We start from the raw sequence: 27,373 nt of genomic DNA, 5'->3' as shown, positions 1-27,373 counted from the left end.
TAAAAGTAATAATGCCCAATACTGTCCCCATATGTTAGCTTTTAAGTTGTGGCCTTCCAAGTCAAATTAGTAATGGGAAATGATTTGCCATCAAATGCCTTGCATAATCTCACAAATGTATCATGTAGGCAGCTATTTGCCCCATAACCATATGACCAATCTTCATCATCAAAGACACAGATTCTACCCCCAAGCTATACAATTAATCTATACAACATTGGTTACTATTGTTTTGCTTCAAATAGGTTATGACAGATCCTGACATTTGTCCTTCTCAAAGGATAAACTCAGCATTCTCTAATCTCAAGAATGGAACCACTCTGACATGTACTTTTTACTCCATTACCCTATAAGCTACCTGAGAGCAAGGACCCTATTTATTTATTTATTTATTTATTTATTTATTTATTTATTTTAATATTTTTTAAATTATACTTTAAGTTCTAGGGTACATGTGCACAACATGCAGGTTTGTTACATATGGATACATGTGCCATGTTGGTGTGCTGCACCCATTAACTCGTCATTTAACATTAGGAATATCTCCTAATGCCATCCCTCCCCCCTCCCCCCATCCCACAACAGGCCCCAGTGTGTGATGTTCCCCTTCCTGTGCCCAAGTGTTCTCATTGTTCAATTCCCACCTATGAGTGAGAACATGCGGTGTTTGGTTTTTTGCAAGGACCCTATTTATTATTCTAATATTTCTAGTTCTTAGGATGACTGTGTAGCCATTGTAGATACTCAAAAAATGAATGTTGAATGAATAAATCTGCTTAGCAAGTATCCTTAGACCTATATACTTCTGTGCTTTTACCCTATGTGCAATAACAAAAATAAGAAAATGGGAAGGCTCTCAGATAGATCTATTGTCTTTCAAACAGGTATGTTTACCCATAGGCAGTTAAGAAACCTGCTGCATACTGTCATGTCTCAATTATCTTTGGCTACAGGAGATTGAGAAACCAGTTACACACTGTTATATGTATGCAGAGGAAGGGACACTACAGATAAATAAACTACTTACAGACTTCTTACTTTGTTGCTGTTGTTGTTTTTTGAGATTTAGTCTCTCTCTGTTGCCCAGGCTGGAGTGCAATGGTGTGATCTCAGCTCATTGCAGCCTCCACCTCCCAGGTTCGAGCGATTCTCCTGCCTCAGCCTCCCAAGTAGCTGGGATTACAGGCACCCGCCACCATGCCCAGCTGATTTTTGTATTTTTAGTAGAGACGGGGTTTTACCATGTTGGCCAGGCTGGTCCCGAACTCCTGACCTCAGGTGATCCGCCAACCTCAGCCTTCCAAAGTGCTGAGATTACAGGCGTGAGCCACCACACTCAGCTTCAAATCACTTTGAAGACTTCATTTCTTTTATTTTTATTTATTTATTTTTTTGAGACGGAGTCTTACTCTGTCACCCAGGCTGGAGTGCAGTGGCGCGATCTCGGCTCACTGCAAGCTCCACCTCCCAGGTTCATGCCATTCTCCTGCCTCAGCCTCCCGAGTAGCTGGGACTACAGGTGCCCGCCACCACACCCAGTTAATTTTTTATATTTTTGGTAGAGACGGGGTTTCACCGCGTTAGCCAGGATGGTCTCAATCTCCTGACCTCATGATCCGCCCGCCTCGGCCTCCCAAAGTGCTGGGATTACAGGCGTGAGCCACCGCGCCCAGCCTGAAGAATTCATTTCTTCTCCCCGTAAGCCTTTTATTCAATAAATAAATAAATAAATAATTTACTTGGTTTATTTGAAGAAAGATGTCTCGACACTTTTATATATTATTTTTTCTTTTTAGAGCGGAAGCTCTATTGTTGACCGAGACGATGGGGATTACCATCTATGGCAGAGACACAGCTCATTGCCCACCAAAGATTTGTGTGACCCACTTCCATGGTGTAGAGTTGTCAGTGAATAGACAAGTCAGTGACCACATTTCCCAACACTTTATATCTAGGTGGAAATGTGGCCCCACCCGTTAAGAAGTGTGCTCTCAACCCTCTCTTTCCCTATCTGTGGACTCAACACCAAGGAATCTGAAGGCCTACAAGATGGTGGAGGCGCAAGATAGAAGGACACTTGTCCCACAGTTACCACATAGAGGAGAAGTCAGCAGTCAACTCTTCTGTTATGTAAGCAAGACATACATTTTTATTGCATGCGGCCACCAAAGTTGGTGAGTTTATCTGTCACAGCAGCTAGTGTGATTCATGTGTGATGTTTTTCTTTCACCCAATCTCTGTTGGAGGTGCAGGAACAATTCTGACACTTTGTCTAAGGCACATCGTTATTAGCTCTGTGACCAAAAATGAAATGTGGAATTAGGGTGTCAGATTGTCTGTGTTTAGGTCTCAGGAGACAAGTTAGCGGGCATGTCTGAATGCTGACAAAGGTATGCTGTGAGCCAACGGTGAGAGAGGAGGCCAGGAGCCAACAAGGGGGAAGGCAATTGCTAGGGTGTGAGGCAGAAAAAGAGCAGAAGCTGCTGTCTAAGAGCGTATGTTTTACATTCCAGATTTTAGAGGGAGGGTTCTAAACTAAAGGAAGAGAGTGAAGACTGGCCTCCAGACTTGTAGCTGGAACAGAGTGAGCATTCTGAGTATAGACTAGCAGTGTACCTAAGGCTGTCCAGCAGAGTCTGGCCGCAGAAAGAGCAGGAAGCCAGGCAGGTGGGACACTAAACCCCTGAGAGCCAACTGGGATACAGAATCCCAGAGACCTGAAGGGTATGGAGAAACTCCAGGTAACTAAGAGCCTTGATCAAAAAAGGCCCATATGGCTGACCTTTTTCGTTATGGTATTTAGGGATCTGTTATTTGATAATGCCATTGGAACACCAGGCTCTGGCTTCAGTCCTTGAGCACAGTCGATAGAAAATGATTTCTACACATCTCCAGAGTGACAGCCACAGGCATGATGTTTGGTGGACCTTTATTGGCTCTAGGAAGGGAAGAGCAGCCTTCTCCTGGGTACTTATTGCAAATATGTGGGACGGCCCTGGGACTTGGGGCAAAGACTGACACAGATGCCCTGCCGTTTGGATGAATAGCTGTCTTAGCCAGCTCTATAAGACCAATCATTCTATAGCTATGACTGTGCACCAGGAGCAAATTAGAACGAAACGGAAAACTGACAGGTCTAGTGTTTTACCTCACCTGCATCCATAGCAAAGCTATTTGGCTGCGACCCCGAAGAACGGGTTAAAGTTCTGAAGATTGAAATGAACATTACTGTACGAAATATTTTCTGTTCCTCTGTTTACTATATATGAATGTATGTAGTAAAAGATTTGGGAAGGTGAAAGACAATAGTTATTACCGTGGTGTGGAAAAACTAATACTGAACTTCTCTGCCTTAGTTTTAGCCTCTTATTTGCCCAGCTTTCTTTCCCTTTTCTTTTCTTTTCTTTTTTTTTTCTTCTTTCTTTCTCTCTCTTTCTTTCTCTCTTTTTTTTCTTTTTTTGAAATGGAGTCTCACTCTGTCCCAGGCTGCAGTGCAGTGGCATGATCTCGGCTCACTGCAACTTCTACCTCCCAGGTTCAAGTAATTCTCCTTCCTCAGCATCCTGAGTAGCTGGGATTAGAGGTGTGTGCCACCACGACCAGATAATTTTTGTATTTTTAGTAGGTACGGGGTTTCACCACACCGGCCAGGCTGGTCTCGAACTCCTGACCTCGTGATCCACCTGCCTTGGGCTCCCAAACTGCTGGGATTACAAGTGTGAGCCACCGCGCCCGACCTCTTTCCCTTTTCTTACTCAGTGTCTGCCCCATTCCCATCCTGTCCTAATGATTTAGAATTTTATTATGCAAAGTAGTCAGTGCCTTACAGCTTCGGCTTCTTAATTCTTTACCCTCACTATGCAGTTGCGCATACTCAAAGCCAGCCAGCTACACATTGAGCTGTCTGTTCTGATTCTCACTCTCCAGCCCCAGCCAGCTTCTGCAAAGGAAGGCAGCAATGTAGCCGGTCCTTTCCCCACTAGGGTTGACAGATTTAAGCAAATAAAAATACAAGACAGGGGAAAGAGAGGAGACGATTAGGCAGAGAATAGAGAATTTTTAGAGCAATGGAAATACTCTGTACGATTTTGTAATGAAGGGTGTATATCATTATACATTTGTCCAAACCCATGGAATGTACAACACCAAGAGTTAACGCTAATGTAAACTATGGACTCTGGAAGATAATGATGTATCAATGTAGGTTGTCAATTGTAACGAACCACTCTGATGGGGAATGTTGATCATGGAGAAGGCATGTGTAGAGGCAGGGGACGCATGGGAAATCCGCGTACCTTCCTCTTAATTTTGCTGTGAACCTAAAACTATTCTAAAAAACAAAAAAGTCTTAAAAATAAAGGATGGCCAATTAAATTTGAATTTCTTTATTTCCCTGTGTGTGTGTGTGTGAGAGAGAGAGAGAGAGAGAGAGAGAGACAGGGTCTTGCTCTGTGCAGCGTCTCACTGCAGTCTTGAATTCCCTAGGCTTAAGCAATCCTCCCATGTCAGCCTCCCAGTAGCTGAGTCTACAGGCATGCACCACCACACCTGGCTAATGTTTTGTATTTTTAGTAGAGATGGGGTTTCACCATGTTGCCCAGGCTGGTCTTGAACTCCTGGACTCAAGCAATTTGCCTATCTTAGCCACCCAAAGTGCTGGGATTGCAGGTGTGTGCCACTGCACCCAGCTACATTTGCATTTCATTAGACAATAAGTAATTCTTTAGTACATGTTGCATGGAACATATTTATAATACAAATGTATTTGTTGTTTATCTGAAATTCAAATTTAACTGGGTGTCCTGTATTTTATCTGGCAAACTTACCTCCCCAGTGACACTAATTCAGCCAGCTTCCTTCAAAAGTAGAACCAGTTATATTTGTTCTGGGTGGAAATGCATTCTTTTTCTTTTTTAAAAATTAAATTTAGCACAGAACATTGCTTAGCTTGTTGTAGATGCTCGGTAGATATTATGAATGAATCACTGAGTAGCTCCTCTTTAACCCTTGAGGTAGCTTAGAGTGGTTAAATAATTTGCCTTTTAAATGTTAGCAACTAGGACAGTGGGGTGGGGGTGAGGACAATATAAAACAACTTTGCTTCCAATGTGTTTTCTAAAATTTATACTTGAGGATTAAGCTACTGTCATATTATGAAGTGCAAAAACTGTTGGCATGAAGATGAACTGGTTTAAGAAAAGACTTTGGATGAATTTACATTTTGACTACTTAGAATTTTTTTGATCAAGTTTTAAAATATATCTTTTGGCTGGGTGCAGGGCTCACACCTGTAATCCCAGCACTTTGGGAGCCCAAGGCGGGTGGATCACTTGAGGTCAGGAGTTCGAGACCAGCCTGGCCAACATGGTGAAACCCCGTCTCTACTAAAAATACAAAAATTAGCCAAGCATGGTGGCAGGCACCTGTAATCCCAGCTACTCAGGTGGCTGAGACAGGAGAATCGCTTGAACCCGGGAGGCAGAAGTTGCAGTGAGCTGAGATTGAGCCACTGCACTGCATCCTGGGTGACAGAGCGAGACCCTGCCTCAAAAAAAAAAAAAATTATATATATATACACACACACACACACACACACACACACACATATATTTATATAAATGCATTGGATAAGTATTTGTCTTAATTTAGAACATGATTTATGGCTTTGTCAGGACTATAAATTACATTCTAAATTTGGATCCAGATTTCTTATTTATTTCCTTTTTTTTTTTGAGACAGAGTCTCACCATTGCCCAGGTTGGAGTGCAGTGGCATGATGATAGCTCACTGCAGCCTCCAACTCGCTGGCTCAAGCAATCCTCCAGCCTCAGCCTCCCAAATAACTGGAATTACAGGCGTGTGCCACCACACCTGGCTAATTTTTGTATTTTTAGTAGAGATGGGGTTTCACCACGTTGACCAGGCTGGTCTTGAACTCCTGACCTCAGATGATTCACCACCCCCCTGGGCCTCCCAAAGTGCTGGGATTACAGGTGTGAGCCACCACACCCTGCCCTCTTTTTGTGTCTTATAACTGCCAGATAAAAGGCATTCAATTAGTTTGGAAGAAAAAAATGAATAAAAGAAGAATGAAAAAGAAGGGCGAGAGGGAGGGAGGGAGGGAGAGAGGGGAAGAGAGGGTGGGAAGGAAGGAAGGAAGGAAGGAAGGAAGGAAGGAAGGAAGGGACTTAGTAACTCATGGAAAAAAGGAGAGAAAAATCAATACTTGTCATTCATATGAAATACTTTTTCAAAGAATGATCTCAAAATAAACAAGACCCAAAGAATCATCAAAAGTGAATTATTTTATTTCAACGAACATAGAAAGCTCAGCAATTCAATTCACAAACTTCAATTCTAACTCATCAAACAGGTTTTGGAGCACCCACTATAGGCAAAGCCACCATAGTAAGCAGTGTTACATAGGTTGTTAAAAGATAAACTTAGACACATTAAAATTTTAAGGCGTTTATTTGAGCAAACAGTGAGTGACCTGGCAGCACCTGACTGCAAGTAGTTCAGGGCTCCACTGAAGGGGCTTGAGAGGGAGACTTATTTTTATTTATTTTTTTTTGAGATGGAGTCTCGCTCTGTCACCCAGGATGGAGTGCAGTGGCATGATCTCGGCTAACTGCAACCTCTGCCTCCTGGGTTCAAGCAATTCTCCTACCTCAGCCTCCCGAGTAGCTGGCACTGCAGGTGCCCGCCACCATAACCAGCTAATTGTTGTTGTATTTTTAATAGAGACGGGGTTTCACCATATTGGCCAGGCTGGTCTTGAACTCCTGACCTGTGATCTGCCCACCTTGGACTCTCAAAGTGCTGGGATTACAGGCGTGGGCCACCGCACCCAGCAGAGAGAAAACTTTTATAAGCATGGGAAGCTAGACAAAGAAAATATTTGATTGGCTAAAGTGGAACAGTAACCTTAAAGTACCTAGTAGACGTTAGTTGGTGGTTTCTGGTTGGTAAAGTCCGTAGTTAGAGGTTAGTTAGAGTTGTTGGTTTCTGACTCGTTAACTTACTCTGAGTTTGGCTTGTTCATGTAGGAACCCAGAATGCTGGAGAGAGTCATCTCAACTAATGGACTGCCAAATATTGTCTTGTAACAAGGTGAAATTAACATGTTGTCCTTCGAAAAATTTATTAACTAGTGTTTGTGGGGATGGAGAAGGGAAAGAAAGAAAAGAAGTGTAATAATTAGTCAGCTTAAGTCAAGGTAAAATAAAATATGTGATATGGTTTGGCTGTGTCCCCACTCAAATTTCATCTTGAATTGTAGCTCCCATAATTCCCGGGTGTGGGATGGACCCACTAGGGGGTAATTGAATCATGGCGGTCTTTCCTGTGCTGTTCTTGTAATAGTGAATAAGTCTCATGAGATCTGATGGTTTTATAAAGGGGGGTTCTCCTGCACATGCTCTCTCTTGCCTGCCTCCAGGTAAGACGTATCTTTGCTCCTTCTTTGCCTTCCGCCATGATTGTGAGGCCTCCCCAGCCATGTGAAACTGTGAGTCTATTAAACCTCTTTTTCTTTATAAATTACCCAGTCTCCAGTATGTCTTTATTAGCAGCATGAGAACAGACTAATACAATGTGTCACAGGAAAGGGACCTAAAAAGGAATGAAAGAAATCACATCCAGTTCTAGACACGAGGAGAGGCTATGCCACTTGAGTTAACTTTGAGCCAAGACCAAAAGGTGGGTATTCTAACTAGAGAGCACAGCCTGAACAAAGACACAGAGGCAGGGAAATCCAAGGTCCCTGTGGGCACCCCAAGTGCAAACATTTTAGGTGGATATCACCCCAATAATCCCACACGCTTCTAGATACATCCCAAAGAATTGGCAACTGGAGAATGAAGCAGATTAAAAGACAGGTAAATACAGCCGTCTTTCGGAGTCCTTTTATGAATGAAACAGGCTAGGAGTATATACATGTATGCATACCTACATGCTTGCATGTACACACAACATAAATCTTTTAAAAGTGTTTCTCTTTATGGTTGAAAACTGCCCAGCACAAAAGCACTTTAACATCTTTATGCCAGTTACGCCTATGAGCTCCATTGCAGCAGAGGAAGTTTAACTCACATAGGAACTCCGCAGTTGTGTTCTGGGAACATCTTCCATGTGCTTTTTGTTAAATAATATGTCAGAATATCAGGAAAACTGAGTTATAATGCTCAGTGCTGGAATGCTGAATCCTTAGCTACATATGCCTCCCAGCTACAATTTCATGTTTTTTGAGAGACTAATCCAGGCATTACATTATTGTCAGTGCCTCCCCAAATATTCCTTGCCAATTATTCTGCTTATTTTCAAAGGTTCTCTTAGTACAGGTATTTCCTGTTTTATTTCAAAATTAATGATAAATGATAGGCTTTTGAAGGTTTGGAGAATGAATTGTGGTCCAAGAAACATTAAAAAAAAAAATTATTGGATAGACATTGGCTAAACTGTTCCAACAGTTTTCCTTCTCTCAAGTTGAAAAGGTAATTATTTTCTTTTCACAGTCATAAATTCTTGAGGACTTGACTATATTTTGAGAAGTTTATTTGCAAATATATTTTCAAAATGAAAGCATCACGATATATTTTCACAACGAGTGAAAGTCGCACTTTTGCATTCATTCAGTTCTGAGGCATTGTCTCCATAATAGCTACCATCCTAGTACTTAATCATTTTAATATGGGTTAGTGCTTTTATTCTTTTTAATTGCCAAGGAAACTTAAAAGAAGAGAAATGCTTTTGAATTGACAAACACCCATTTTAGGAAGCATCTGTCAATTTTTTTCACTGTCAGCATTGCTGGTGATGGAATGGTTTACAGAACATCGATTTCCTTTTATTTTTCCTTTAGGGAAATGATAGTATCTCAAGAAGTTACAAGGTAAATTACAGTCCAGTTTCCGATGTTAAAGCCGTCAGTGCAAACCCTGATGGGCAAATAATGTTCTTGAAAGTTATTATTATTTAAAAAAATTTGCACTTCATACAGAAATTACAGTTTTATTCTTTGCCTAGGTTAGTCATAAGGGAGACGTTTTTCTTGGGTCCTAATGAGGTTCTACTTTACCCCTCAAATAGTACCTTGAACTTCCCCTTTTCTACAGTTTTGTACCCACTCTTGCCTTTTTTGACTCAGATTCCGTGCCCCAAAACCTGCACTATGCTTAAGATCAGAATGCTCTTTCTGGCCGCAAGTGAATATGACCGGCACCACTTGCACTCCCTGAAAACCTGGGCAGAGAACCAGAGAATCACACCTGGCACTCTGCTCCTGTCTAAGGAAGATGGAAACAGGGCATGTTGAACTTCAACTGCCAACATGACTGAAGTTACCTGGCCCTCCACACGCCTTTGTTCTGGCCATGAAAGATCACAGTGACCTAAGGCCATACCCAAACCTGAAGGAGAGCCTCTCTTTTCCTTTGTATCACTGCCATGGCCTCTGAGATTATGAAAACTAACATTATGTTTGTAGCACTTTTTTTGGATCACCAGTTCTATAATAGAACTGAAAAAAGTTTGTATGTATGTGTATATATGTGGGTACACATACACACACACACACACACACATACTCACATACATGTATGTATATCCTAAAAGTAAACTTCTCAAAAAAATTAAGAGAATTGTTTTCAGAATTTCATTGTCGTACTGTGTTCCTTTGGGCAACAAATAGAAATTTTAATACATTGAAATTAGAAAATTTAATGTATTTAATGTATTTAATGATGTCCTTACATTTAATACATGTATTAAATTCAATAACTTTGGTAAATGTAAAGACAATGATGTCCTTACATTTACCAAAGTTATTGAATTGCTTGTCGCAACCACCTGGTGGGTTGGCAGTTAGGTTTACATGCTGAGAAGTAGGAGGAAAAGTAGTAATGATTAAAAATACATTTAAGTGCTACTCTTGTCTCCGGCTGGTTTATTTTGGACATCATAAACCCTTTTTTTTCAGGATCTAATATTTGGGAGTATGCTTGAGAAAACAGAGCTTCAGGAAAAGCTAAGAACAACCTCGTTTTGGCTGACTCATTCTGACTTTAAAGTAATGTGTCTTTATAGAACATGCTAAGAGTTTAAAGTCTACTTTTATATTTTCCGTATTTCTTATTAGAGAAAAATATTGTAACCCATGTATTTGTTTAATTCCTGCTTTTGTTTCAATGGGATAAGCACAGCATCCTTTTGTCATGAAAGGAAACATGATAGCATAGTTTCTTTCTTACCATCTTCTTGGTGTTCCTTCAGCCCCACAAGCTACAGAAGTGGGGTTGAGGATCTTATCAGACAAGCTGTCTCCATGCACTAGTCTTAAAAAACATAGTAGATAGGAATAAAGTATAGAAACAGAATATTCTGCAGTGTTAGAACTGTGTCTCAGAAAGAATACAAACTTGGGTTGTAAATCTGTGCAAGATATTTAACATCTTTTTTTTTTGAGATGGAGTCTCGCTCTGTCGCCCAGGCTGGAGTGCAGGGGTGCAATCTCGGCTCACTGCAAGCTCCGCCTCCCGGGTTCACGTAATTCTCCTGCCTCAGCCTCCCGAATAGCTGGGACTGCAGGCGCCCGCCACCCGGCCCTGCTAATTTTTTGTATTTTTAGTAGAGATGGGGTTTCACCGCATTAGCCAGGATGATCTCGATCACCTGACCTCGTGATCCACCTGCCTCGGCCTCCCAAAGTGCTGGGATTACAGGTGTCAGCCCATGCTCCCGGCCTTAACATCTTTTTAAAAAGTTAATTTTTGTTTGTTTGTTTTTTTTTTTTAGATGGTGTCTTGCTCTGTCGCCCAGGCTGGAGTGCAGTGGCGCCATCTTGGCTCACTGCAAGTTCCCCCTCCCAGGTTCAAGCGATTCTCCTGCCTCAGCCTCCCTAGTAGCTGGGACTACAGGCGCCATGCCACCACGCCTGGCTAATTTTTTGTATTTTTAGTACAGATGGGGTTTCACCATGTTGGCCAGGATGGTCTTGATCTCCTGACCTCGTGATCTGCCGGCCTTGGCCTCCCAAAGTGCTGGGATTACGGGAGTGAGCCACCCACTGTGCCTGGCTTAATCTTTATTTATTTATTTACTTTTTTTGAGACGGAGTTTCGCTCTTGTTGCCCAGGCTGGAGTGCAATGGCGCGATCTCGGCTCACCGCAATCTCTGCCTCCTGGATTCAAGCAATTCTCCTGCCTCAGCCTCCCGAGTAGCTGGGATTACAGGCATGTGCCACCACGCCAAGCTAATTTTGTGTTTTTAGTAGAGACAGGGTTTCCCCATGTTGGTCAGGCTGGTCTCGAACTCCCAACCTCAGGTAATCTGCCCACCTTGGCCTCCCAAAGTGCTGGGATTACATGCGTGAGCCACCTCACCCGGCCTGACCTAATCTTTATTTTATTTTTTTATTAATACTATTTAAAAATTTTTAAAAATATTTTTATGTATTTATTGAGACGGAGTCTCACTCTGTCGCCTGGCTGGAGTGCAGTGGCGCAATCTCAGCTCACTACAACCTCTGACTCCCGGGTTCAAGTGAGTCTCCTGCCTCAGCCTCCCAAGTAGCTGGGATTACAGGAATGTGCCACCATGCCAGGCTAATTTTTTGTATTTTTAGTGGAGATGGGGTTTCACCATGTTGGCCAGGATGGCCTCGATCTCCTGACCTCAGGTGATTCGCCTGCCTTGGCCTCCCAAAGTGCTGGGATTACAGCCGTGAGATTTTTAGAGATGGGATCTCATTGTGTTGCTAGGCAGGACTTGAACTCCTGGGATCAAGAGGTCCTCCCACCTCAGCCTTCTGAGTAGCTGGGACTAAAGGAATGTGCCATGGGGTAAGATACTTAACTACTTCATTTCTTGGAGCTTAAGTTTCCCCTGTAACACAGTGATGAGCCTGCCTTATGGTGTCTTCATTATAATAAAAAAAATTACAACTGTAAAAATACTCACATTGTACTAGTCATCCTAGCAACTTCCGCAGGTACATGGGTATAATTAGCAAATTGTTCCTTTCTATTCTCAGGCCATTTTCAAAGCGTAAATTTTCTTTTCTGCAATTTTCCCCTCCAGATCCTACTGCTAAATTACCTCTGGATTTACTGATCAGGGCTTTCTTGCTACTTTCCACATCGCCAATCTTCGAATCTGGTACATTTTCTTTTTTTTTTTTTCTTTTAAGACGAAGTCTCGCCCTGTCGCCAGGCTGGAGTGCAGTGGCGCGATCTCGGCTCACTGCAAGCTCCGCCTCCTGGGTTCACACCATTCTCCTGCCTCAGCCTCCTGAGTAGCTGGGTCTACAGGCGCCCGCTACCACGCCCGGCTAATTTTTTGTATTTTTAATAGAGACGGAATTTCACCGTGTTAGTCAGGATGGTCTCGATCTCCTGACCTCGTGATCCACCCACCTCGGCCTCCCATAGTGCTGGGATTATAGGCCTGAGCCACCGCGCCCCGCCCCAATCTGGTAGATTTTCAAAATCCTTCTTTCCTTGTTGTATCATGCAGCTCGTGACCTTGGTTCCACAATGGCCCATGCTCTACTTTCCTGTTTTCCTCCATGCTTCTCTGCTGCCCACAGCAGCAAGAAAACCAAACCCCTCCCTGAATTAGGGTACCTGCTCCATATCCTCTGGACCAGTTCTCCAAACTGGCTGGGCATTGGAAACAACGGGGAAGTTGTTGAAACACTCAGATAAACACTCAGATACGTGCAGATTCTGATTCACCAGGTTACCACCAAATATGCATGGGGTGACATGGCACACATTTAGCTGGACGAACTCACCTCCAACTGGAAGACGTAAGGAACAACTCATTTTTCCTTTGTGTCACTTTGCGTGTCTTCTGAGGACCCCATTTTCTTCCATGAACTCTAAGTCACTGGGCATAATCTTAGTCTTCTTGTTCTTCTGATGACTAACTCTTGGCTTTCCCTAGAGCCTCCAGCATGCCAAATCACACTGGTTCTCAAAAAACTTTCTTCAGCTCTCATGTTCCTCCCTCTTCCATCTCTTTTCTCTGAACTTGAAGCAGCTATTCCTTCTCCTCTCCCCTGCATGCCCTCCAGACCTCTCTTCCAACCAGGTGCACTGGAAGGCCCCTCTGGGTTCCTGTCTCTGCACTATCCTCAGTGTGGTCACATCCTCTCCCTGCCTTGACATTCCTGCTGGCCTTGGTTGCTACAGTAATATCATCTGGTTTGCCTCCAACCGCATAAAAAATGTAGTGAGAGCTGGTTGCCTGCCTGGGCTCCAGCCCTGGCCTGACCTTTCCCCCTCTTGGCAGTACTGGCCCCCAGGGTTTTGCTGTTGCCATCCCCACCGCTGCCAGCTGGGCCTGCCAGGGTTACCATAGAATTGGGCTGGTAAGTTCCCGGACCTGAGAAGGCTGTGGATGCCTTCTGGCCTCCGATCCCACTTTGGAGCCAGCTCAGCTGCAAGGGCGATTCTGTGTAACTGATGTGCATCTCCTCACAGCCTGGTGTGGGGGCCCGGGGGGCTGGGGAGCTGGGGGGCCAGGGGAAAGGCTTCTAGCTATAACTCGCCAGAGCTGTGAGTGCTAGGAGTTGCATGAGAACAAGGCAGTCAGGGAGGAAAGCTGGCATGAGGGTTAATTAAGCTTTTCTTATGACTGGAGTGTATCTCTTTTTTTTAATTTTTTTTTTTTTTGAGACAGAGCTCGCTCTGTCACCCAGGCTGGAGTGCAGTGGCGCGATCTCGGCTCACTGCAAGCTCTGCCTCCCAGGTTCACGCCATTTTCCTGCCTCAGCCTCCCGAGTAGCTGGGACTACAGGCGCCCGCCACCACGCCTGGCTAATTTTTTGTATTTTTAGTAGAGACGGGGTTTCACCATGTTAGCCAGGATGGTCTGGATCTCCTGACCTCTTGATCTGCCTGCCTCGGCCTCCCAAGGTGCTGGGATTACAGGCTTGAGCCACTGTGCCCGGCCTATGACTGGAGTGTATCTCTATGAACATGATTCCACACTTCCAGCTCTTTCTTCTCGCCAAACTAAAACAGGCAATTTACTGCCCACTGGAGGCTACCAACACTCCCCCACAAGCCTTGCTTTAAAACAAAACTTACGGCTGGGCACAGTGGCTGTCGCCTGTAATCCCAGCACTTTGGGAGGCTGAGGTGGGCGGATCACGGGGTCAGAAGATCAAGACCATCCTGGCCAACATGGTGAAACCCCGTCTCTACTAAAAATACAATAACTAACTGGGCGTGGTGGCTTGTGCCTTTGTCCCAGCTACTCGGGAGGCTGAGGCAGGAGAATCTCTTGAACCCGGGAGGCGGAGGTTGCAGTGAGCAAAGATGGTGCCACTGCACTCTGGCCTGGCGACAGAGCAAGACTCTGTCTCAAAAAACAAACAAACAAAACTCATCTCCTCTCCAAAACCTGTCTCCAACTACACACATCGTTATGCTTGCAATTCTTTCTCCTTATTATTTAGGCTTGAATGTATGGATTGTATTGGTTTTCTGGTCTCTTCTCCTGATACCAGCATTTGACCATTTTAATGCCCCCATTTGAAATGTCTCCTCCCTTCCTTTGTGTTGATTTTATGGGTGGTAAGCCATAAGAAATCAGTAATATTGGCCGGGCGCGGTGGCTCATGCCTGTAATTCCAGCACTTTGGGAAGCTGAGGCAGGCAGATTGCCTGAGGTCAGTTCGAGACCAGCCTGGCCAACATGGTCAGACCCCGTCTATGCTCAAAATACAAAAATTAGCCGGGCATGGTGGCAGGTGCCTGTAATCCCAGCTACTAGGGAGGAAGAAGAATCCTTTGAGCCCAGGAGGCGGAGGTTTCAGTGAGCTGAGATCATGCCATTACATTCCAGCCCGGGCAACAAGAGTGACACTTCGTCTCAAAAAAAAAAAAAAGAAATAAGTAATATTATAATAGAATATCATATACGAAATGGTTTGGCTGTGTCTCCTCCCAAACCTCATCTTGAATTGTAGCTCCCATAATTCCCATGTGTCGTGGAAAAGGGACCTGGTGGGAGGGAACTGAATCACGGGGGCGGGTCTTTCCCATGCTGTTCTCGTGATAGCGAGTAAGTCTCATAAGATCTGATGGTTTTATAAAGGGCAGTTCCTCTGCACATGCTCTTTCTTGCCTGCCACCATGTAAGACGTCCCTTTGTTCTTCCTTCATCTTCCGCCCTGATTGTGAGGCCTCCCCAGCCATTTGGAACTGTGAGTCCGTTAATCCTCTTTCCTTTATAAATTACCTACACTCGGGTATGTCTTTATTAGCAGTGTGAAAATGGACTAATATATTAAAAAAATCCTTATACAATGATACCTGAAAATACCCTTTGCTCACGTGAATGCCTTACTCAAAACCTTCAATGAATTCTCATTGCTTACAAAACTTAAATCCACCTCTTGATTTTGCATTAAAAACTACTCACAATCCAGTTCTTGGTCACATCTCTAGTAGCCCCTCATTTTTCCTTGGGAGGAATTTGTTGCTTCCACCAATCAAGTCTCTTATTGCTCATTATTCAACAAACTTTGATTGAGCCCTTTGGGTGGTGCATTCCGAGGGCATCATTCACAAACAAGCTGTCCACATTTCTGTTTGTGACTTTGTTTTTACCCCACTGCCCGTCCTGCTTTCCCCACTTGCATCTCAGGTTTAGATCAAACTTAATTTCTTTTATTCTGGAGCCTTTTCAGGCAGCTCCAGGTCTCTGGATTTCCTCATTCTCTTTGATCCTTACCTTCCCCAATATCTACATTACTTCTTGGTACCTACCTTCTATTCCCTTTATTTTGCCTTTTTGTTTAAGCCCACGTTGTATTAATATCTTCTTTACTCATATGTCTCTGATAATAGTTTATGGTATTGTTATTTCAAGTCAACAGTTCTCAGTTTTTGGTCCCTGACAAGCAGCATCATCATTACCTAGTAACTTGTTAGAAAGGTAAATATTCAGACCCCATCCCAGACTTACTGAATCAAAATTCTGGGGGTGGGGCTCAGCTTTGTGTCTTCACAAGCCCTCTGGGGAATTTCAAATGCTTCTTGAAATTTGAGAACTACAACTCCACCTCTTGGACTTGAGGATGAGGAAGGCTTGGTCAGTTTGTTTATTCCCTAAGGATACTACAAGGTATTTGAGACCTTTTTCTTTCTGATGGTGTATTTGAAAGCCTTTGGAAAACTCTAAGCCTTCATTGCATACATACATGTGCAGTGGTTTATTTTTACCCTGTATCTTCTCAAAAAGTATAATATTTTAGCCAACTTAAAAAGATGATAAAGTAGGCCGGGCATGGTGGCTTACGCCTGTAATCCCAGCACTTTGGGAAACTAAGGTGGGTGGATCACTTGAGCCCAGGAGTTCAAGACCGGTGGGCTTGTCAAGATGACAAGGACTTTTGTTGTGGGGATGGGGTGCTTTTATTTGGTGCTTGATAATTGTATTAGTCCATTTCTATACTACTGTGAAGAATGTTTCACCATGTTTGGTGAAACCCGGTGTCTACAAAAAATTAGCTGGGTGTGGTGGCTCGTGCCTGTAATCCCAGCTACTCGGGAGACTAAGGCAGGAGAGTTTGAGTCCAGGAGGTAGAGGTTGCAGTGAGCTGAGATTGCACCACTGCACCCAGCCTGGAAGACAGAGCAAGACTTTGTCTCAAAAAAAAAAAAAAAAAGAGTGAGAAAATGGAAAATCAGAACAAAGGAAAGGAAGGGGAGGCAAATTGCTAACCACAATGGTTACTATTGTTTTCGTAGTATCTCTGAGCTTCCTGGCAGCAAGGAAAATAAGGAAATTAATGTGTTACTTGTGCAGGTTCCTTTCTACCAGAGGAGGTGAAAATTCTATTTGTGAATTCCAAAAGAAATTTCCCATGTGGCAACTACTAGAGGAACCACTTAGAGAGCTAAAAGATAAAATCCTCAGCAAAGGTTTTATCACACAGGCACCAGTGGTTCTCCCATGCCTGCTTTGTTCACTATCACCATTACAGACATTGTGCCAATGCTTAGCATGTAAGAGGCGCTTATTACTAAATCTGTGACAAGAACTCACTCCGTCATTTCTTATAAGTTGGTGGCTGGAAGGGAGGAGTTTATTTTCCCCCAGCAAGCCAGCCACCAAGAAATAATATAGAGTGTTTATTGTCTTGGACTGTGATCTGTTCTGGCTGGACCCTGTTGGAGACGGGAGAGGTGTGAGATGAGTGGGCCATTATCTGCAGGACACAGTAAACATCTAAAGGAGGGCAGCCCTGTGAGAGGGCCCAGGTCCTGTCTGACTGGCCCCAAGGTCACTGAACCTGAACAAGGTGAGTCTGGATGTGACCATAAGGTTCTACATCAAGTAGAAGCCAAACACTGTGAGGCTGGAACTGGAAGATAAAGCATCTATGAGATTAGACAAGGTTCTCCTTAGTGCTGTTTACCATGGAGAACAGCTTACAAGATAACAAGAGCTTTTGTTGTGGGAATGGGGTGCTTTTATTTGGCGCTTGATAATTGTATTAATCCATTTCCATACTGCTATGAAGAAACATCTGAGACTTTAATTTATAAAAAAAAGAAGTTTAATGGACTCACAGTTTCACATGGCTGGGGAGGCCTCACAATCATGGCAGAAGGTGAAGGAGGAGCAAAGGCAAGTCTTACATGGCAGCAGGGAAGGGAGTGGGTGCAGGGAACTGCCCTTTATAAAACCATCAGATCTCATGAGACTTACTCTCACGAGAACAGCAGGGGAAAAACCCACCCCCATGATTCAATTGCCTCCCACTGGGTCCCTCCCACAACACATGGGAATTATGGGACCTACAATTCAAGATGAGATTTGGGTAAGGACACAGCCAAACCATATCAATAATAAAGGACATTATAAGGCTTTTTCTGAAATTTGGAATTTAAAACAACATCATTATATAAGCTCAGGGATGTTTTTGGTTTTTTTTTTTTTAAGACGGAGTCTCGTTTTGTCCTCCAGGCTGGAGTGCAGTGGTGCAATCTCGGCTCACTACAAGCGCTGCCTCCCGGGTTCATGCCATTCTCCTGCCTCAGCCTCCCGAGTAGCTGGGACTACAGGCACCCGCCCGCACGCCCGGCTAATTTTTTGTATTTTTAGTAGAGACAGGGTTTCACCGTGTTAGCCAGGATGGTCTTGATCTTCTGACCTTGTGACCCGCTGGCCTTGGCCTCCCAAAGTGCTGGAATTACAGGTGTGAGCCACTGCGCCCGACCAGATCAGGGATGATTTTAGATAGGACTGATGTGCAAGTGAATTTATCTTCAGTAAGTCCCTAAGCATTTTGGGCATAGCCCTCTGTATCCACAAGCTGGATCCTTTTCTCTCTCTTGAATTAGACAACATTATGATACATGGACACCACTTAGGGGAAGAGTGGAGTTTAATTCCTAAGCACTAAGGAATTCTTGGCTGTAGAGTGCTCTTACCCATCTTTCATCAATGATCTTGCACAAGCAATTTTCCTGAAGACAGACAGCACTATAACGAGTCTCCAAATATTTGATAGAATAAAATGGTGATGAGGAAGAAAGATCATAAAACTTACAGTCAGGATTCCAGATTCTGTAATTTACCAGCTGCGTGGCCTCCTCAGAGGAGAAGATGCATGAAAACACTTTAGGAATTGAAAGTACTGGCTGGGCGTGGTGGCTCATGCCTGTAATCCCAGGACTTTGGGAGGCCGAGGGGGGTGGATCACGAGGTTAGGAGATTGAGACCATCCTGGCTAACATGGTGAAACCCCATCTCTACTAAAAATACAAAAAATTAGCCGGGCGTGGTGGTGGGCACCTGTAGTCCCAGCTACTCGGGAGCCTGAGGCAGGAGAATGGTGTGAACCCGGGAGGCGGAGCTTGCAGTGAGCCGAGATCGCGCCACTGCACTCCAGCCTGGGAGACAGAGCGAGACTCCGTCTCAAAAAAAAAAAAAAAAGAAAAGAAAGTACTGTGTACGTGGGTTGTTATTTCTTATACACAGCCAGGAAAGTTGATTTTTATTTTTTAATTTCAAATACAAATCACACTAAATCAAGAGGCTGGGCGTGGTGGCTAACGCCTGTGATCCCAGCACTTTGGGAGGATGAGGCAGATGGATCACCTGAGGTAAGGAGTTCGAGACCAGCCCGGCCAACGTGGCGAAACCCCGTCTCGACTAAAAATACAAAAATTAGCCAAGCATGGTGGTGTGCGCCTGTGATCCCAGCTACTCGGGAGGCTGAGGCAGGAGAATTGCTTGAATCCAGGAGGTGGAGGTTGCAGTGAGCCGAGATAGCACCATTGCACACCATCCTGGACAAAAAAAGAGCGAAACACCATCTCAAAACAAACAAAAAACAACCCTCAACCCCAACCCACATGGTGTTAGTTACTGAATGTCTATCACCTGCTAGGTGGTGTGCTAAGTTAACAGCCATTTCACAAATGAGGATATTGTAGTACCAACATGTTAAATTCTTTATCCAGACTCTCACAGAAGGACTAGATCGTTTTAGACAGGGCTTCCACTAGAAGAGAAGGAAAGAAAGAAATAATATTAACAACAACAACAATAATTACAGCTGACTCAACGCCTTGCACTTTGTCAAACATTTTATGGCATTGTCTTGTTTGATCACCCATTAACCACCCTGTGAGATGGGTATTAGTCACCCAGTTTCACAGTTTAGGACACTGAGGTTCACGGTCTTTGAGGGAGGTCCCTAAGGTAATTCAGCAGGGATTAAAATCAATCCTTCCTGGAGACTTTGATTTTCACTATGTTCTACTGCCTCCCAGAGTAGAGCAGGAATAAAAACCATCATATTTCTCATTTCCCGATCAGTTAATTCATTGACATCAAACTTCTGAAACAGTTCCTCCCCTAAAATGTAAGTAAGTTTAAATATTTCCCAAAATGTAAGTACTGAAAAGAAAGCAATCTATATGGTTGTTCCCCTAGAGGTTTCTAAGGTGATTTAGGTTTATATTGCATTTTAATGGAATATAAAAGTTCCCATGAAAAGAAAATCACTACCTGAATTATTCCCTTCAAGCTAGTATTACATCCTCTAATACAAAAAAACAATGTAAACTCCTCATTCCTTTTTCTAATCCTTCTCTTACATTCTTTAGGATACTCTAGTCATCTTCATATAAAATGATCAACGTGAAGAAAATAACCAAGGTGAGGAAAGAGAACCCTTTTGCTTTCTGGAATGTGGTTGGCCTTATTCTTTGAAAAGAATGTATAGAGGATTAAGTATACTTCCCCCTCTTAAACTGTGCTTGTTACTTCCTACCTCCCATCAAGTACGTAATTTGCAGATCCCAGTACAAAATGAAAACTAGGTCACCCTAATTCAAAAATTATTAAGAATTCCAAGATAGCAACAGCAGGGCATAAATAAATGCACAGGACCCTTCTAACAGGGTCTGGCTTCCTAAGCCACTGCACAGATCTCAAGCTCCTGAAACCAGTCCTGCCTCCCATTACCATGGTAGCTCCACAGATGCAACAGTAACAAACTTAGCTCGCTTTAGCCAAGGAATAAATATCTTTGATGAGCAATCAGTGGGGCCTCTTAGTGTTGTCCCGCTAAGGAGTGTGTGAAGATACTGCTATGAGGCTCGGCATGGTGGCTCACGCCTGTCATCCCAGCACTTTGGGAGGCCAAGGTGGGTGGATCACGAGGTCAAGAGATCGAGACCACGGTGAAACCCCGTCTCTACTAAAAATACAAAAAAAATTAGCCTGGCATGGTGGTGGGTGCCTGTAGTCCCAGCTACTCGGGAGGCTGAGGCAGGATAATAGCATGAACCCAGGAGGCGGAGCTTGCAGTGCGCTGAGACAGCACCACCACACTCTAGCCTGGGCAACAGAGTGAGACTCCATCTCAAAAAAAAATAAAGAGATACTGCTATGAGTCACTGAGGACATCCTGTCTCTGACTTAAGAGCTTACTTACATCGGTGTATAATTGCCACAAGTTATTTCCTTGTAAAAAGTCATTGAAATATTTTATTCAAGAATCATATAGAATATTTTCAAATTCAATGTTAGAATAGTGGTATTGACTGTGTCTGGAATTAGCGGGTTCTTGGTCTCACTGACTTCAAGAATAAAGCCGCGGACCCTCGCGGTTAGTGTTACAGTTCTTAAAGATGGTGTGTCCCAAGTTTGTTCCTTCAGATGTTCAGATATGTCCAGAGCTGCTTCTTTCTGGTGGGTTCGTGGTCTCACTGACTTCCGGAGTGAAGCTGCAGACATTCACACTGAGTCTTACAGCTCTTAAAGGCAGCGCGTCTGGAGTTGTTCGTCTCTCCCAGTGGGTTCGTGGTCTTGCTGGCTTCAAGAGTGAAGCTATAGACATCCGCCGTGAGTGTTATAGCTCATAAAGACAGCACAGACTGAAAGAATGAGCAGCAGCAAGATTTATCGTGAAGAGCCAAAGAGCTTCCACAGCCTGGAAAGGCACCAGAACAGATTGGCACTGCTAGCGCAGGCAGCCTGCTTTTATTCCCTTATCTGACCCCACCCACATCCCGCTGATTGGTCCATCTTACAGAGAGCTGATTGGCCCATTTTACAGAGAGCTAATTGGCCCATTTTATAGAGAGCTGATTGGTCTATTTTGACAGTGTGCTGATTGGTGCATTTATGAACCTTGAGCTAGACACAGAGTGCTGATTGGTGCATTTACAATCCTTTAGCTAGACACAAAAGTTCTCCAAGTCCCCACTAGATTAGCTAGACACAGAGCACTGATTGGTGCATTTACAAACCTTGAGCTAGATACAGGGTACTGATTGATGCGTTTACAAACTGTGAGCTAGACACAAAGTGCTGATTGGTGCATTTACAAACCTTTAGCTAGACATAAAAGTTTTCCAAGTCCCCACCCAACTCAGGAGCCCAGCAGGCTTTGCCTAGTGGATCCCACGCCAGGCCATGGGCAGAGCTGCCCGCCAGTCCTGTGCTGCGCGTCTGTACTCCCCAGCCCTTGGGTGGTTGATGGGACCTGGAGCGTGGAGTAGGGGGCGGCAGGGAGGCTCCAGCCGCATGGGAGCCCACAGTAGGGGTGCAGGAGGGTAGTGGGTGTTCGGGCATGGCAGGCTGCATGTCCCGAGCCCTGCCCTGTTGGGGAGGCAGCTGAGGCCCAGTGAGAATTCAAGCTTGGCGTGGGCGGGCCCCCAGTGCTGGGGGATCTGGCGTACGGTCTGCAGCTGCTGGCCCAGGTGCTAAGCCCCTCACTGCCCAGAGCCAGCAGTGCCGGGCACAGGGCCTGCAGAGCCCGCACCCACCCAGAACTCACACAGGCCCGTGAGCACAGCGCGCATCCCCGGTTCCCGCCTGTGCCTCTCCCTCCACCCCTCCCCACAAACGGAGCCATCTCTGTCCTCAGCCAGCCCAGAGAGGGGCTCCCACAGTGCAGCGGCGGGCTGTAGGGCTCCTCAAGTGTGGCCACACCCTGAGGCTGAGGAGGCACGGAGGCGGAGGAGGCGCTGAGGCAGAGGAGGCGCTGAGAGCGAGCAAGGGCTGCTAGCACGTTGTCACCTCTCAACTTCTGATTTTTTACTATGTTTATATATATATATGTGTGGTTTTTTTTGCCAAAGGGGGTATATTTAGCATATGATCTTGGTGGCTATCATTGCTTAGTGGGCTAAGAAAAGAAACTGTCACAGAAGAAGACCAAAGGACCTGGGCAGCACAGGGAGCAGAGCGCCTGTGCTGGGGGTGGTCACTGCTTTTGTGCACACTCCATTCACCCACACACCAGAGAAGGAAGGGGAAGATGGGAGAGGTGCAAACGCAGGATATTACATGTCTTCTTTGTAGAATTCTACATGTACAGATATATAAAGATTAAAAACTACAATTGTCTAAAAGAGGCTTTTCTGGAAAAATTGTTTCAATAGTTAGAATAATTATATTTTAGAGGAAAACTTAAAAGATCCCCTTGCTTGCTAATGTTTTAACTGCTAACAAGTAAAGAACATAAAAAAATGTAAATCCTTGAATGTCCTTTTTTTCCCTTTCAGCATCTCTGTAGATTTTCACTCAGGGCCCTGAATATAAGCAAAGGAAAATTTACACAGAAAAAAAAAAACAACACTTAAGTCATAGTTAAAAATGCAAAAAGAAGCCAAGCACGTGGTGGAATGCCTGTAGTTCTAGCTACTTGAAAGGCTGAAGTGGGAGGGTCGCTGGAGCCCGGGAGTTTGCAAGCAGCCTGGACAACACAGTGAGACCCTGTCTCTGGGAAAAAAAAAAAAAAAAAAAACTTCTAAATGAAGTAAGCAGTTTTCCTTGAGTAGGTTCTAAGGCAGAAGAAGTGGAGAGAAAAATGCTATATAACTATCGTCTAGAAAATGATCCCTTCCTTTGAAATGAGTTTCAGTTTCAAACTGGGGTAGATAATATCAAGTCTACTTGTTAAATGTCATGTTGGAAAGCAAAAGTGTCCTTTCAAAGTATGGAATACAGTGAATAAGATAAGCAGTGGATCCAGCAGTATGAGTTTTTAAATGTATTCAAACAGAAGAAATAGAGGCGTACATTTAGAAACAAAGTACAGGGCTGGGCGCAGTGGCTCACACCTGTAGCCACTTTGGGAGGCCAAGGCGGGTGGATCACGAGGTCAGGAGATCAAGACCATCCTGGCTAACACAGTGAAACTCTGTCTCTACTAAAAATACAAAAAATTAGTTGGATGTGGTGGTGGGCACCTGTAGTCCCAGCTACTTGGGAGGCTGAGGTAGGGTAATGGCATGAACCCAGGAGATGGAGCTTGCAGTTAGCTGAGATCACGCCACTGCACTCTAGCCTGAGTGACAGAGCAAGACTCCATCTCAAAAAAAAAAAAAAAAGAATAAAAAGAAACAAAGTACAGAAAACTGAGGGAAGGATTAGCTGCATACAAAAACATACTGCTCAGGAGAAAAATTTCTCCACAGATCAGCCGTAAAAAATACAACTTAGGGCCGGGCGTGGTGGCTCATGCCTGTAATCCCAGCACTTTGGGAGGCCGAGGTGGGTGGATCACCTGAGGTTAGGAGTTCGAGACCAGCCTGGCCAACATGGTGAAACCTCGTCTCTACTAAAAATACAAAATTAGCCGGGTGTGGTGGAGGGTGCCTGTAATCCCAGCTACTTGAGAGGCTGAGGCAGGAGGATTGCTTGAATCTGGGAGGTGGAGGTTGCAGTGAGCGGAGATCTGCACTGCACTTCAGCTTGGGCAACAGAGCAAGACTCCATCTCAAAAAAAAACACAAAAAAACAAAATGGCATAGATCAAGTGTCTCCACAGGTATCGAGTGTAGAAACATTGGCTTGAAAAATTGAGGTTAGGTCTTTAAATACAAATTGAATTAGATTTTTCAGAAAGACTTTCCTAGAATTACCACAAAATTTAGGTAAAAGTTAAATCTGGCCTTAATTTGTCAAAATTATATGCCTTAATAACTTCACTTTCTGCGGTTGGTTATAACACTTATCCCATACATTCATTCAACAAAACATTCACTGAGTGTGTAGTAAGTGCCTGGCACTGGTCTAGGCCCAGAGATGGGAAGGGGGCAAACCACATACAAAGATGTAATAAGACAAGGTAAGAAGTGCAATAGTAGAGGCATGCACATGGTGTTGAAAGGGAAACCTTGCCAGGCATGGTGGCTCATGCCTGTAATCCTAGCACTTTGGGAGGCCGAGGCGGGCGGATCACCTGAGGTCAGGGGTTCGAGACCAGCCTGGCCAACATGGTGAAACCCCATCTCTACTAAAAATATGAAAATTAGCCAGGCGTGGTGGTGTGTGTCTGTAATCCCAGCTACTCAGGAGCCTGAGACAGGAGGATGGCTTCAACCTGGGAAGTCGAGGTTGCAGTGGGCCAAGATCATGCCATTGCACTCCAGCCTGGGTGACAAGAGTGAAACTCTGTCTCAAAAAGAAAAAAGAAAGAAAGAGAAACCTTACCTAGAGGAAGCCACATGAATGTATGTGTGGAGGGATAATGCTATTTGGAAGACTTTGGGTTGTCTCCTAAAGTGATGAGTGTTGTAAGATGAGTAGGAGTTGCCTAAGCTGGGGGTCTGAGGACGGTTTGGGAAGGTAGAAGCAGTAAGCAGAAGCAAAGCACAAAGGCACGGAGAACCATGGTGTGAACTTGGAAGCACAGCTGTCTTTGGAGCATAAATCATTAGGCAAAGACTTAGGTGATCTTGGTGAGATACAATGCATGGCTTGTTGGCGGCATGGAGATTTGGAAGGGTTTTAACCAAGGGAGAGCCCTGCTGAGGTTTTTCATTGTATGGATGAGATGAAAGGGAGCCAAATAACTCACTTTGGCTGTGTTACAGGTGATAGGCTTGAGTAGGACTCACTGGAGACCAGTATTATAATCTAGGGAGAGATGGCAAGGGCCTAAAGACAAGGAAACTAGCAAGACTTAGGACAGATTAGATGTGGGAGTTGGGAAGGCGAAAGGGGAGGGTAAAACAGAGCAGGACTCTCAGCTTTAGCATTCCCGACTGGGTATCTATGCTGCTGCTAATTGAGTTAATGAATACGGAAAAAGGAATGTGTGTGTTTTGGTCAGGGTACCCCCTAGGAACAGGAACCACACTCAGGTTGGGCAACTGAGAAGGCCTTAATAACTAAATCAGTTACACAAAGTTGCGGGCAGGGTATAAAGAGACCACGAGTACTAATGTAGCCCTTTGGAGCTAATAATAGTGGGATGAGGGAAGGAATGCTGTTGTCAACCCAAGATCTGAAGGAACCATTTTTGGGAACCTGAAAACAGAAGGCTGCTGTGTGGAAGGGCTGCCTGGCAAGAGCTGTGACCTTGCTGAAGGGACGGGGAGAAGCCGTCCTGCTGCAGCCTTACAGGGAGGTGAAGGAGGAGAGATCAGCCCTGTGACCTCATTCTGGTCTCTCGTCCTGACCTCCTGCTGGGATTGCTCACTGGCCAAGCCCGACCGGAAGCTGAAGCAGAGTGAAGAGGTCCCCAGCATAGTTCATACAGGTTATCCTCCTAGGGCAAGAGTGGATCTGGAGGGGAAAATGCAGTTTATGCAGCTCAATGTTAGGGAAGAACATAGTGAGTTCAGTTAGAAACAGGTGGACTTTTAGTTTTTAAAGGCTATCTGGGGGATGTATAGAGAGAAAATGGGCCCTGGTGGCAGAAAAGCTTATATTTGCCTCTGTGATTCACCACTTACTAGATGTGTGAACTTGGACACATATCTTAAACTGCTCTGTTCTTCAGTTTACTTATCTGTAAAAGAGAGCATAGTGATAGTACCTACCTCAAAGAGCTGTTGTGGATTAGCAATGAGATGACACATATAAAGTACTTAGAATAGTGCTTGGCATATAGAAAGCACTTAATAAACATCTCCTGTTAGCTATTATCCATATGGAAATGGTAAACCGACAGGGGAATATACAAATCTGAAGGTCAGGGAAGAAAGGAGATTTGATTCACACAATTGTAAGGGAAGTTGTCATTCTGAGTGAGCTCACCCAGGGAGACTGTCTTGAGTAGCACTGTCCAGGAGACATAGAATGCAAGCCGCATGTGTAATTTTGAAAATGTGAAATTTAAAAAAGAAAAATAACCTGTGACATTAAAAAAACTAAAGAGGAACATGTGAAATTAATTTTGAAAAAAATGAACTTCTTTTTTGAAAAAATAAACATATATTTGTTGTTTAACACAAATATGTCAAAAATGTTACAATTTCAATGTGTATTTTTTTCTTTTTGAGAAAGAGTTTCGATCTTTCCCCCAGGCTGGAGTGCAATGGCACAATCTGGGCTCACTGCAACCTCTGCCTCCCAGGTTTAAGTGATTTTCCTGTCTTAGCCTTCCAAGTAGCTGAGATTATAGGCACCCGCCACCATGCCCGGCTAATTTTTGTATTTTTAGTAGAGACAGGGTTTTTCCATGTTGGCCAGGCTGGTTTTGAACTCTTGACCTCAGGTGATCTACCTGCCTCGGCCTCTAAAGTGCTGGGATTATAGGCATTAGCCACCACACCCAGCCGTATTTCATATTTTAAAAATTGAGATGTGTACTTTCTTTTTCATTTTTTACTAAGTTTTTGAAGTTTGGCCTGTATTTTCTACTTACAGCACATGTCAGTTTGGATTAGTACATTTCAAATGCTGAATAGCCTCCTGTGGCTAGTGACTACTGTATTGGACAGTGCTGGTCCAGAGATAGGAAAGCAAAAATATTAGGTGAGGTCCCTGAACAACACTTGTCAGTAAGGCTCTGGGGCAGGATGAAGAAACAAAAGTGAAAAAAGAAAGGTTATAAGAATCAGAAAAGTGAGATTCCACAGAGAATCCAGGGTACAGAGT

The sequence above is a fragment of the Pongo abelii genome, chromosome 13 (genome assembly GCF_028885655.2).
Source record: "Pongo abelii isolate AG06213 chromosome 13, NHGRI_mPonAbe1-v2.0_pri, whole genome shotgun sequence".
Lineage (NCBI taxonomy): Eukaryota > Metazoa > Chordata > Mammalia > Primates > Hominidae > Pongo > Pongo abelii.
The sequence above is the reverse complement of the archived record's forward strand: the minus strand, read 5'-3'. Positions refer to the sequence as shown.